We start from the raw sequence: 15,072 nt of genomic DNA on the forward strand, positions 1-15,072 counted from the left end.
TAAGGGTGTAATTATTTGTCTTATTTGAACTGTTGTATCAGTGAAGCGTGGTGAGTAAGTGAAGTTATGGTTTTACAATGCAGTGAATAGTTCCGATCAGTGATAATTTATAGCGTCAATGAAATGTGTTCTATAGTGTCAGTGAAATGTGTTACAGAGTGTCAGTGAAATGCGTCATAGTGCCACTACAGTGAGTGAGATGAGAATAAAGTGAAAGACTATTGAAACTTATGTAGGGTCTATACATATGTAGGTTGTATTGTAAAATTAGGTATTTTATGTTTTATTATTAATTGTAATTATTGTGTTAATTGCATTGTGTATTCTTATTGTATTGTGTATATAATTGTATTGTGTATTGTATAATTACACCGAGTATTGCAATTTTATTGTGTATTGTTTATATTGTAATACTAGCCGTACCCGTGCGCTCCGCTGCACCCGTTAGAAATAAATATAAAGTAATTACATAATTAAAATAGGACATTTGATCCAGGGAACATTCGTGTTTGATAGAAGGATAAAGCGTTTAATATGTTACTTAATTTAAATTGTATTTAAAATATTAAAATGCTATCATTTTGATCCAGAGACACTCATTTGGTGCAATGACAATTCCTTTAACATGTTTCTTAATTCTTATTACCAATTATTTTTGGAAAAGCGAAAATTAACAGAAACATTTTGGCTACAGATTTATTATTATGTTTATATTATATTATATTATGAAAAAGTGTGTTGATAACGGATGTACTCGAATTAGAAAGTTTTTAATTTGTTGTGGGAGCTCTTGAAACTCAGGAGGAACAACTTTTACAACAGCGCAACATAATCTGCTTGGCTCATTACCCAATTTTTTTGCATTGCATTTATTGCATATGTATTTTATGTATTTTAACACGATTCAATTGAGCATAGTTAAAATTTGAATTATAAAATAATGGATTGCTAAGCTAACGTACTATTACTGCATACTAAATCAATACATTCTCGTTGTTCGTTAATTCTCTGAGATAAAAATGAATATGTTCATAAACATTATTATAAGAAATACAGGAAATGAATATACAGAATAACCTATTAAGTTTTCTGTGCATAAGACGCTATTTTAATCTTACGTGTCCTCGATTCACTCACAAGTTACTGTAATAACATTATAGCATTATGTCCATTCAGAGAAACTACACTTTCTAATGATGAAATAATAATAATTTATACAAATCGGTTAATTTAGCTTCATACAAGCACAGAAACATTGTCTGTAGGCTATGTTTCATAGCTTTCGATTGTTGTGTCCAAGACCCCTTATAGACGAAGTCATTTGTTTTTTATTTCAATATACCGCCTTAGATGGCAGTTATTTTAATTTTAAAACTTATTTATCTCATTAAATATCAGTCCTATCAAAATTTTTCAGAGAATAAAACTTATCAGAAATCATTTTTAAAGAAACTTTTGTTATGTAACATATTTCACAAAAATCAATAATAAGCGATATATTTCGATTTATTTAATTCAGGCCCCCTTATAACCCCCCTTTTAAATAACGTATTTTGATTGCCATATAGCCTATAATCTAAGTTACAACGAACTTAATTTATATTCCAATTTTCATCGAAATCGGTTCAGCCATTATCGCGTGAAAAGTTAACAAACATACAGATAGACAGACAGACAGACAGACAGACAGACAGACAGACAGACAGACATACAAACAAAATTTTCAAAAAAGCGATTTTCGGTTTTAGGGTAATTAACTGTGTATGTTAGGAATAATTATTTTTGGAAAATCGAAAATTACCAGAACAATTTCGGCTACAGATTTATTATTAGTAGTATAGATTTGGGGCTAAGAGGGATGAAGTTACGGGAGAATGGAGAAAGTTACACAACGCAGAGCTGCACGCATTGTATACTTCATCTGACATAATTAGGAACATAAAATCCAGACGTTTGAGATGGGCAGGACATGTAGCACGTATGGGCGAATCCAGAAATGCATATAGAGTGTTAGTTGGGAGGCCGGAGGGAAAAAGACCTTTGGGGAGGCTAAGACGTAGATGGCAAGATAATATTAAAATGGATTTGAGGGAGGTGGGATATGATGGTAGAGACTGGATTAATCTTGCTCAGGACAGGGACCAATGGCGGGCTTATGTGAGGGCGGCAATGAACCTCCGGGTTCCTTAAAAGCCAGTAAGTAAGTAAGTAAGTAAGTAAGTAAGTAAGTAAGTAAGTATTATTTATGTTGTGTATACCACTGCCACCGGGTGCTTGCCCACTTGCAGTGTAAATAAATACATAATAATAATAATAATAATAATAATAATAATAATAATAATAATAATAATAATAATAATGGTAATAGTAACAATAATAATAGTAATAACAATAATAGTAATAAATTATTATTATTTATTTAAATAATAATAGTAATAGCAATAATAGTAATAACTTATTATTATTATTTATTTATTTATTTACTAGCCGTACCCGTGCGGTCCGCTGCACCCGTTAGAAATAAATATATAGTAATTATATAATTAAAATAGGACATTTGATCCAGGGAACATTCGTGTTTGATAGAAGGATAAATCGTTTATTATGTTACTTAATTTAAATTTAATTAAAAAATTAAAATGCGATCATTTTGATCCAGAGACCACTCATTTGGTCATAAAAATTAGTTTAGGAAATACAGGAAACGAATATATCAAGTTTTCTGTGCATAAGAATCTATTTTAATCTTACCTGTCCTCGATTCACTCAGGAGTTACTGTGATAACATTATAGCATTATGTCCATCTAGAGAAACTACACTTTCCAATGGTGAAATAATAATTAATTATACAAATCGGTTAATTAAGCTTCTGATATTACTTCATAGAAATGCAGAAACATTATCTGTAGGCTATCATTCATAGCTTTCGATTGTTCCTGCCCAAGGCCCCTTATAGACGAAGTCATTTGTTTTTTAATTCATTACACGGCCTTAGTTGGCAGTTATTTTAATTTTAAAACTCATTTATCTCATTAAATATCAGTCCTATCAAAATTTTTTAAAGAATAAAACTTATCGGAAATGATTTTCAAAGAAATTTTTATTATGTAACATTTTTCATAAAAATCAATAATAAGCGAGATATTTCGATTTATTTAATTCAGGCCCCCTTATAACCCCCCTTTTAAATAATGTATTTTGAATGCCATATAGCCTATAATCTAAGTTACGACGAACTTAATTTATATTCCAATTTTCATCGAAATCCGTTCAGTCATTATCGCGTGAAAAGGTAACAAACATACATACAGACAGACAGACAGACAGACATACAAACAAAAATTTCAAAAAAGCGATTTTCGGTTTCAGGGTGGTTAATTATATATGTTAGGACCAATTATTTTTGGAAAATCGAAAATTACCAGAAAAATTTCGGCTACAGATTTATTATTAGTATAGATTTATTTATTTATTTATTTATTTATTTATTTATTTATTTATTTATTTATTTATACTGGCACAGTTACGGCCATAGGGCCTTCTCTTACACACTACCAGGTGACAAAAAACTTTCTATGTAACTCTAAAATAGAGCTAGCCTCCTTTATGCATCTCCAGCTTTGTCATCTCTCTCAATATGTCTACTGAGAAGACTGCATAATGTACAGGGTGTCTGACTTAAGCCGTTCATTTTTGCTTAGGCAGCCCAAATAACAATCGAGACATGTGGGAGGTATTGAATGGTTTCAGAGGTGGGTATAACGCTCGCTTATCACGTGAACGTTACGAATTTTAATCTTCTTATGATAATTTTATGTTAAATACTTGCTGTTAATCTGTTATGTTAATTACTTATTTCTACTTTACAACGTTTGTCTCAGTCTTGGATAATGTTTTATTAACGCATTGCTCTTCTTATAGTTCTTATAACATCGTTTTCTTAACAAGCAAGTTATATCCAATCTTACAAACTAATTAATTTGTTTCGTTTTTATTCGGAATAAACAACGTATCTTTAAATAACACACAGCGCAGAATTTTAACACAACTTATTAATTTATGTCAGTGTATTTTGAATGTGTCACGCCTAGTGACACTGCCCAGTGAACGTCAGAACCTGATAGACCAAGAAAAAAGTTGGATTCAGACTGTGACAAGCCATATGGTCTAAGATATACGAGATAGATAACAACCCGCATGGAGTTGAATTATGTCGACGTAGTTTTCTTGCTGGAACACCTTATAATTAATTCTTCTCTCTATACCTTTCAATTTTGCTATTACTATCTGTACATACTATTCAAACCGTGGATGGTTACCGACAGTAGAATTCGAGCATTTTATAGCTACTCCTGTGGAACTTTCTAGTTCATATGATGTTGCGATGGATTGCGTATTTCTATTTTAAAGTAGTATTCATTAATATGTTATTTATTTATTTACTTATTTACTTAGTTGTTTATTTATTTATTTAGTTACTTATTTATTTAGTTACTTATTTTTATTTTATTTATTCATTAACCTCTTCCCTTACTATATATTTTACCAGTTTTGTGAAAAAAAGTGTCACTATTTTTTATTTTCGTAAAGAGGTCATTTAATATTGCAGAATCACTGTACATCACTAATTTTCTTACATACCTAAAAAATCACTATGAAATAGACGTACATTCATACCTGAATTATTATCCCGAGTTATCTCGTGCACCTTGATTCCAGCTCTGGTAGTGGTCCCACTTTGATTTTCTCCTGAACTATTTACCAACTTATGTTTTTTTATGGATTAATTTATGAGGTACAATACCAGTGCTGTTATCAAGGCGTTAAATGTTGCTTGTCGTGTGATAGACTCGAAAGCAGGGTATTACGCACAGTGCCACATTGCATTCCGGACAGTAGTATCTGCTCTCCTATATAAGAGCGTTTTGGGAAGAATGGTGTAGCAGTCATTGAATATTTGTACCAGTACATCTGTTCTTCAGGTTTGTGAATAATGTTCTGCAGTATCACCATGCCCAAAAGTACACGTATTTCAGAGTCTGTAGTAGGCCGCCACGAATTATTTTCAGCATTCTGTGAACACTTATTAGCATGCCGAATCGTCTCCTCGAATATAATGTTGATGAGGTCATTATTAAAGAATAATTTAAAAAATTGAGAATTATCGTTATCAGAAACAATGTTAAAATGTCACGGAATGGGGACCTCGGAGGTGCAGAAGAAATGGTGCCAGATGTCTTCTATTCAACCACTGTCGAAAAGACGCGACATCAACTGATGTGAATTTGTTTGTTGGTCTATAACTTCGTCTTCTGATACAGATGTTTCATTTCCTAATCTTCTAAAGGAATATATTCCTGATCAAAAGTTTCGGAATCACTAACTTGATCCATCTTTACACAAAACAGCACAAAAAACACTAAACACAAACAGAAGCCGCCAAAACTAACTAGCATCTACTCACCACTGTGTGTGAATGCTACATGAGCATAGAATTCCACTCGCAAGGAAGAAGTACAAAACACACCACCAGATACAGCAATATCACTAACTTCTGTAGCCATCTAATGAGGAAAAGGTTATTGAAAGAATGGAAATGCATATATTCGGGATATAATCCTTAGCAGCGAAAATGGGACTCAAACGAGTTAACTCGGGTTAATAAATTTTGACACAAATTAGCAACCCGAGTTAACTCGGGTTAATCAGGGAAGTGGTTAAAGACATCAGCTCAAAGAATTTGAGTGACCACAAGGGTCCTGAATACAATAAACATGTACTGTATATGTGATCTGAAATATTAAAGAAAAAAGAAAGTTAATTGTTGAAGGCAAATAATATAAGTGGATTAATTGAAATAGAGATGATGATTTATTTATTTAATTATTTACTTAGTTATATACTTATTTATTTATTTACTTATTTATTTCTTATTTATTTATTTACTTATTTATTTGCTTACTTATTTATTTGCTTATTTATTTATTTATTTATTTATTTATTTACTTATTTATTTACTAATTTGTTTATTTATTTATTTAGTTATGTATTTATTTAGTTATTTATTTACTTATTTAACTTACTTACTTATTTATTTAGTTATTTATTTACTTACTTTTTATTTACTTACTTATTTATTTACTTATTTATTTTATATTTATTTATTTGCTTGCTTGCTTGTTTCTTTGTTTGTTTGTTTGTTTGTTTATTTATTCTGGTGGAGTTAAGGCCATCAGGCGCTCTCTTTCAGACCACCAGAAATGCAATACAGCTACAGGAAAAATTATATGTTATATGTTATAGAATCACCTGGAAATTAAAATGTACGAAAGAAAGGAACGAATATCGAACCTTCTCAGACAGTCGAAACGTTCATACGAACACATCACTCTAGCTAAGAGCCATGAACTATCCTCGAGAGATCCCCGTATTAGCTAAAAATGTTTGTTTCTTTATTGAGACACATCGTGTAAATTAATGTATGAAATAGTCCACCGAACGTATGGCTATTTATTATTTTATCTGTTCTCAATCGGTTCTTAAACTAAAATAAAAGCGCTGTGAATTAGAGAATTTCAACGACGAAGAGTATTGTGTGTCCACCCCTAGTCGTGTTGTGCTTGATGCCTAAAACAATTTATGAACGACTTGAGTCAGAAACCCTTTACAGAGAGCAGTGAAGTTCTATCTATCTATCTATCTATCTATCTATCTATCTATCTATCTATCTATCTATCTATCTATCTATCTATCTATCTATCTATCTATCTATCTATCTATCTATCTATCTATCTATCTATCTATCTATCTATCTATCTATCTATCTATCTATCTATCTATCTATCTATCTATCTATCTATCTATCTATCTATCTATCTATCTATCTATCTATCTATCTATCTATCTATCTATCTATCTATCTATCTATCTATCTATCTATCTATCTATCTATCTATCTATCTATCTATCTATCTATCTATCTATCTATCTATCTATCTATCTATCTATCTATCTATCTATCTATCTATCTATCTATCTATCTATCTATCTATCTATCTATCTATCTATCTATCTATCTATCTATCTATCTATCTATCTATCTATCTATCTATCTATCTATCTATCTATCTATCTATCTATCTATCTATCTATCTATCTATCTATCTATCTATCTATCTATCTATCTATCTATCTATCTATCTATCTATCTATCTATCTATCTATCTATCTATCTATCTATCTATCTATCTATCTATCTATCTATCTATCTATCTATCTATCTATCTATCTATCTATCTATCTATCTATCTATCTATCTATCTATCTATCTATCTATCTATCTATCTATCTATCTATCTATCTATCTATCTATCTATCTATCTATCTATCTATCTATCTATCTATCTATCTATCTATCTATCTATCTATCTATCTATCTATCTATCTATCTATCTATCTATCTATCTATCTATCTATCTATCTATCTATCTATCTATCTATCTATCTATCTATCTATCTATCTATCTATCTATCTATCTATCTATCTATCTATCTATCTATCTATCTATCTATCTATCTATCTATCTATCTATCTATCTATCTATCTATCTATCTATCTATCTATCTATCTATCTATCTATCTATCTATCTATCTATCTATCTATCTATCTATCTATCTATCTATCTATCTATCTATCTATCTATCTATCTATCTATCTATCTATCTATCTATCTATCTATCTATCTATCTATCTATCTATCTATCTATCTATCTATCTATCTATCTATCTATCTATCTATCTATCTATCTATCTATCTATCTATCTATCTATCTATCTATCTATCTATCTATCTATCTATCTATCTATCTATCTATCTATCTATCTATCTATCTATCTATCTATCTATCTATCTATCTATCTATCTATCTATCTATCTATCTATCTATCTATCTATCTATCTATCTATCTATCTATCTATCTATCTATCTATCTATCTATCTATCTATCTATCTATCTATCTATCTATCTATCTATCTATCTATCTATCTATCTATCTATCTATCTATCTATCTATCTATCTATCTATCTATCTATCTATCTATCTATCTATCTATCTATCTATCTATCTATCTATCTATCTATCTATCTATCTATCTATCTATCTATCTATCTATCTATCTATCTATCTATCTATCTATCTATCTATCTATCTATCTATCTATCTATCTATCTATCTATCTATCTATCTATCTATCTATCTATCTATCTATCTATCTATCTATCTATCTATCTATCTATCTATCTATCTATCTATCTATCTATCTATCTATCTATCTATCTATCTATCTATCTACCTATCTACCTATCTACCTATCTACCTACCTACCTACCTACCTACCTACCTATCTATCTATCTATCTACCTACCTGTTTATTCTGGTGGTTAAGGCCATCAGGCCTTCTATTCCACAACACCAGGAAGATGGTTAGGTGGTGTATGAAAATTAATGATTAAGGATTATGGGAAGGAGGCGGGCCATGGCCTTTTATATTTGCACTGTCCCAGATTTCGCCTGGAGACAGGAAACCACGAAAAACCCATGTGAGGATAGCGATCGAAATTCATACTTCCCGAATAGGCTATAAGGCAGAAACGATGCTCGACGTATATATCTTTTATGTATTTTGTTCATTTAATATTTGATAATACGAAAACTTGTCTTAAAACCCCTAGTTCTCAGGTTAAAAAAATTTGACAAACCATTTTATGATTTCATCATTTTGTACTGTAAACCCCAGATCACATATAGATTGCTCATTCCTATGTTAAAATCGGTTGCACTTTGAAGAGAACAACAGCCAGGATCACCACCCGTCCGCCGTAAACGAACACGAGATGGCATTACAGTCGCTAATGCAATTCAAATGGGAGTTATGACGTGACTCCTTATGTAACAACTAGATGGCAGCATAGCAAACCTGACAAAAGTTGTTACCGTCAAAGCCTATAACGCCGAGCAACCTGGGTATATATGATCTAGGGGTAAACCCAACTCAATTACAAGCCAAGTCTTCTCATAGGTTGGAGGTAGGTTAAAGCTCCCACATTTACAGACAACCGGCATTAATGACGGTAGGGTTATGAGTCCCACATGTTCGCCGCCTTTATGCCCCTGGTACTAATTTTTTTTTTTTTGTTAGAGGCTGAGTAACCTCAGAGCCATAGTGGGCCTGAAAGATTGGATCAGTGGAGAAAATTCATAATCCCATCGGGAATCGAACCCGCGAGCTTCTGGCTTTGCAGCGTTACGACTTAACCGCGACAGTACTGCGCGTTCCTTCATCATTTGTAAACTAAAGTTAAATACCACAATGCAGTAGCGGCTCATGAGATTTGATGTTGGGGGTTCACATATTGAATATGTGAAGAAGGAAAACCTTGTATGGAAGAAGAAGCTGGAACCAGTGAAGATGCTGTTTGGGGAGCTGGGGCACAGACTGAGAGAACGACCAGTGAGGGTAGTCCGAGGCGCGCAACTGAAAATACATCAAGGAGAAGCGATTGTGGATCAACCGGCAAAGTCAGCGCAAGTGAAGACCAATTAATAAGAATGCCACATGCCGTTGGTAGTCCGGGGTGCGCGAGTGGAAGTGCTACAATTTGGAGGAGCTGTGCGATACCGACCGATGAAGTAGAAGCAGGTGACGAACAGTTAATAAGAGGTAGAATGACAAATAGAAACTCTAACAGAAATAAAGTAGATTCAATCAAAACTATAGATACTGAACGAAACTACCTACTAAGAGATAGGCATCAGCAAAGATTAAATTTTCCTAAAATCAGAAAAACTTATTATTAATTAAATAAGATAAGAAGACAGGTTTTGAAAATAAGATAGAATTACGTCAAGGTTTTTTTTTAAAACAATAATAAAAAAAATTGAAAATAGAGAACTAAGGTAGTTATTAAGGTATTCCGATAGTTATATTAATTAGTAAAAGTTCAGAAGAAAATTTGACTTTTTAAATTGGTTAACTAATATATTTTAATTTCAATAAGAATGCAATTATAATACATTTATTAGATCATAATAGAAATCATAATAGAAATAAATCGATAATGAGTACATGCGACATAATGATGAAACTAAATTGAGGTTGATTATGTAAGCAATTTGTCAAGCTTGTTTTTAAGCAGGCATGCGGTAGTCTTCGTATAAGTTACGCAAACGTTTCTGCTGACATGAAAATATTGTAAGAAAGAAAGATTAACCTACATATTGAATATTGGTACTCAAAATAAGTTATGACATTAATTTATAGCATTACTGTTTTCGTGTACATGAATTCGTTTTCAGAAAAAATAAACAAAGTCAATCTGCAAGAATCAAATACTCACCTAACCCAGTAATTCGGAAGAGGATGGTGTTGCTGTTGAATGTTTGTTGAAAATATGTTGATCACTCTCTCGTTGAAATCCACACATTCCGTAACCTGGATTTTTCAATGGCTAGCATTGCTAAGCCCGTCAAACGTTCTTCCTCCATCGTACTTCGAAGAAACGTTTCCACCCGCTAATGTAGAAAAACATATTTCTGCTTCCGAGTAGACAAAGGTACTGTTGCTATTATTTTCAGGAGCTTCGACACTTCACTGAATGACACTACCACGTTATTTTCGATGAGGAATAGCAAAAGATCAACGACACCGGACACATTTCTGAAGTCATTTCTCATGTAGATCACTTGCAACTCAGATTTCAGTTGTTATAATTTAAGAAAAGGGTATGTTCCTATTACTGATTTCAGTTTTTTCTCGGGGAACATTTTGTTAATATTTCGAAAGTGTTTCGAGCCGAAAAGATTTGCTGTCAACATATAACAGAAGAGAAACCTGCTCTATTTAGGCAGCTTTGAAGCAATCTGCTTTAGAGAGAGAAGTGTGAATGACAGACGAGGGTAGTGTGAGTGACAGAGAAGGACAGTGTTGGAGCCACAGATTTCGTTGGCGACAACAGCGTTTTTTCTTAACACACTTTTCCTCTACTTCTTAGCGTGTTCCCACCATAGACTTACTAAATAACCGCTAGACCGCTCACTGGCGCTAGTGTTATGCTCCCAAATTGAACAGCCGACGAGCTGTCATTTGTTTGGTTGAGCTGAATAGCTATGGTTCGTTCGTGTGCTGTTTTTAATTGCAGCAATATACACGGATGTAAAGATAAAGAAGGAAGGAATGTTACGTCTCACTGATTAGTCAATCTTTCATTTCCACGACGATTTTTGCTCCGTATTACGTTACAGAAGACAAACTATTGTACTTAAACGACTGTATTATGCTTAGGTTTCCTTTGAATAAAGATTCCCTTAACAGTATGTGGATAGGAGTAATCCGCAGAGAGAATTTCTACCTTACAACGAATCATTCAATTTGTTCAACTCATTTCGAACTACTTTCAAACTACGTTATTACCATATAGATTGTTATTGTCCTTCATCCACTCCATATCCTTCATTTTCTTCAAACAGATAATTATTCGCCGAATTTAAAGATACAGAAACTGTATAAATTATAAAACGTTAATATTTTAATATGACTGATTGAAAGTAATTCTTGTCTTAGTTACGGATTAATTAAACAGTTTCTTATCTTACTAGGTACTGCTACTACTACGACTACTTACTGCTACTACTACTACTACTACTACTACTACTACTAATAATATATTAATAATAATATTATTATTAATATTATTAGGCCTATTATGCTTTTTGATTTCATATAGCAGTATAACCTACAGATTAAATTAAAAAGTAAACATCCTTTCATTAACCGTGGATATGTATATTCACATTCAGAGTTCCTATGAAAATGATGAAAGCCTGACAGCCAGAGTAGCCGGGTATCCCAATTTAGGCGGGATTCTCCCAATTTCGTGGTTAAATCCCGATAAAGCGAGTCGAGATTGGTAAAAATTCCGATTTGAGAGATAACAGCTTAGGACGTAATTTAAACAAATTAGTCCGCATTTCCTATTATCCGATATTTTTATTTATATATTGACTCAAATGGTAACACTGTGAACATAGAGGTAACCCGCGGAAATTTAGTAAGTCTGTGAGGTAACCCACCTGATTGCCGTAAGGTAACTCTACTCGCAAGATAATAGTTCCCCTAGTTCTACAGCATTGTTGATTAATCCGTTTCGGTACATAGTTGCTGCTCTCTCAATTAATAAACATTGTGTAGTTTAGGTGCGTTGAATGACAAAAAAGATAGCGTTTTGATATCGTATTTTTACACTAATAACAGACACATACAATTGCTGCGTTTTATAGTTTAGCGAACTATGTTTAAACATGGATTCATTGTCAGATGTACTGTTGCAGTACCGGACCCGAAAAATAAAAGTTGCAAAGTTACTGTAATTTAGTAGCGAATGGTTAAAACATATTCGTGGTCAATAAAAGAAAAAACGATTAGCCTATAGTATTCACTGTACTGTGTGTCCCTCGTATTTTAGTGTTTCTCATGGAGGCGAATATTACATTAAAAGCACGCAAACATTACTTTGCAGAAAACAATTATAAATCTGAATAATTTCGAGGGAAAAATTGTTCCGGAGCCGGGTATCGAACCCGGGACCTTTGGTTTAACGTACCAACGCTCTACCATTGAGCTACTCGAGAACTCAAAGGTCCCGGGTTCGATACCCGGCTCCGGAACAATTTGTCCCTCGAAATTATTCAAATCAACTTTACAGGGAGTTATACCTGAAATCTTGATTTGCATAATACACGTCACTGTTCGTGAACAGAAAACCACAATTTAAGTCACACAGAGTTAGTGTGCACTCGAAGTTGGTTGCTTGACGGTTGTCAGCCCACTTTGAGGTCTGTGGATATAGAGGGAAAGATTATGTCGGTGTCGGTTAGAGTTCCCGAGTAGCTCAATGGTAGAGCGTTGGTACGTTAAACCAAAGGTCCCGGGTTCGATACCCGGCTCCGGAACAATTTTTCCCTCGAAATTATTCAAATCAACTTTACAGGGAGTTATACTTGAAATCTTGATTTGCAATTACAAATCTTATGATAAAGTGATGATAAGTCTAATGTCTTAAGTCAGCTTCTGATATCCCGATTTCCCTCGCAGAAAACCGAGTAGCTCAATGGTAGAGCGTTGGTACGTTAAACCAAAGGTCCCGGGTTCGATACCCGGCTCCGGAACAATTTTTCCCTCGAAATTATTCAAATCAACTTTACAGGGAGTTATACTTGAAATCTTGATTTGCAATTATAAATCTTATGATAAAGTGATGATATGTAGCAACTCTGCTCACAGCAGAAACATGTTATTAAAGGTATATCGGAAAGGAAGTATTGTTCCTGTAAATAAAAACATTTAGCTTTCGGATACGGAATACAACGCGTATTCGAATAGCGGTTTCGAAATCCCGCGCGTTTTCTACCAACAAATGGCGGCTTTCCGCTGCTTCAATCTGGGAACATATTTCTCACTTTTCCGCTATGGCGTGGTAGGGGCTCGGTTCCCACTGCCGCAGGCTGTTTTAAAGGTCTAGCTGGCTCACGTCTGAGCATGGACCCCCAGATGCAACTATTTCGCCCGACTTTACGGGCTATAACTCTAACGGTCTAACCAAAAGAAGCCCAACATCCAGCAGTTTCTTTCTATAGTTACTCTTAATTATGAAGAGAGTGAGTGGCTTCAAGAGACAGGGGGTTCAGTGAACCAGTGAACCTAAAGACGAGCCGCGTCGTGCAAAATTTTTATCTCGGTTATCGTCCGAATAACCCACAATATGAAAACGTCGTCACAACAGAATAAGATGTATCACACACATTTATAAGTGTCAATGTAGACTCTTTAACTCGGAAATTAACCGCTGTTGAGAGACAAAGTCCCTCCTTGGAATAGCTCGCGAATAATCGTGTAAGCTGTGTTTTATTATGAGAATTTCTTTATTATGAGAATCTTTCTTTATTATGAGAATCTTGAGAAAGGCTAGCCCCAAATCGAGGGAAATAGCATATCTAACGTTAATGCGACCGCTAATGGAATACGGAACTACATGTTGGGATCCCTATAGAATATATCAGGTAAATTCCTTAGAAAGAATCCAGTGTAGGGCAGCGAAATTTGTTAAAGGTAAAAGAGAAGATGGAAACGATACGATAAAAGAACTTAAATGGGAAACTTTGGAAAACAGACGTAGGAAAACTAGAATAACATCATTGTATAGAGCACATCTAGGTCAGAAAGCATGGGTAGACATAACATCTCGGTTAGAAAAGCCAACGTACTATGGTAGGAACGATCATGATTTTAAAATCAAATGTAGGAAACAGAAAACGGATGTAGGTAAATTCTCATTTTTAAATGGAACTATAAATGATTGGAATGACCTACCTGCAGCGGTCTTTGAGGGCTGTCCTTCCTTAAGGAGATTCAAGCATAATTTAAAAAGTTGTATATAAAGTGAAAATTAAAATTAAGGTGACATTCAACATTTAATTTTTTTAAGGTGACATGTATTTATCTAGGTTGACGAGTTTACTTCCTTGGTTTGAATTGTAAATTATTTAAAAATAGCGTGTAAGAGGGCCTTAGACTAGAAATGTTTAGTTTAAATGTAGTTCTGTTTATAAGTATGCATGAGGATGTAATTATTTGACTTATTTGAAGTGTTGTATCAGTGAAGCGAGGTGAGTCAGTGAAGTTATGGTTTTACAGTGCAGTGAACAGTTCCGATCAGTGATAATTTATAGCGTCAATGAAATGTGTTCTATAGTGTCAGTGAAATGAGTTACAGAGTGTCAGTGAAATGTGTGCTAAAGTGTCAGTGAAATGCGTCATAGTGCCACTACAGGGAATGAGATGAGAGTAAAGTGAAAGACTATTGAAACTTATGTAGGACCTATAGATAATTATGTAGGTTGTATTGTAAAATTAGGTATTTTATTTTATGTTTTATTATTATTGTGTTAAATTGTATTGTGTATTATTATTGTATTGTGTGTAAAATTGTATATGTGTTGTAAAATTGTATTGT

The 15,072-nt window shown here is 33.3% G+C and overlaps 1 protein-coding gene across 2 annotated transcripts in view; it reads left to right on the forward strand.

Annotated features, from left to right (window-relative positions):
- Positions 1–15,072, forward strand: part of LOC138704351 (corepressor interacting with RBPJ 1-like) — a 145,341-nt gene that overhangs the window by 14,511 nt on the left and 115,758 nt on the right. The gene's annotated exons all lie outside the window — the stretch shown is intronic.

This window comes from Periplaneta americana, chromosome 8 (assembly GCF_040183065.1).
Source record: "Periplaneta americana isolate PAMFEO1 chromosome 8, P.americana_PAMFEO1_priV1, whole genome shotgun sequence".
Classification (NCBI taxonomy): Eukaryota; Metazoa; Arthropoda; class Insecta; order Blattodea; family Blattidae; genus Periplaneta; species Periplaneta americana.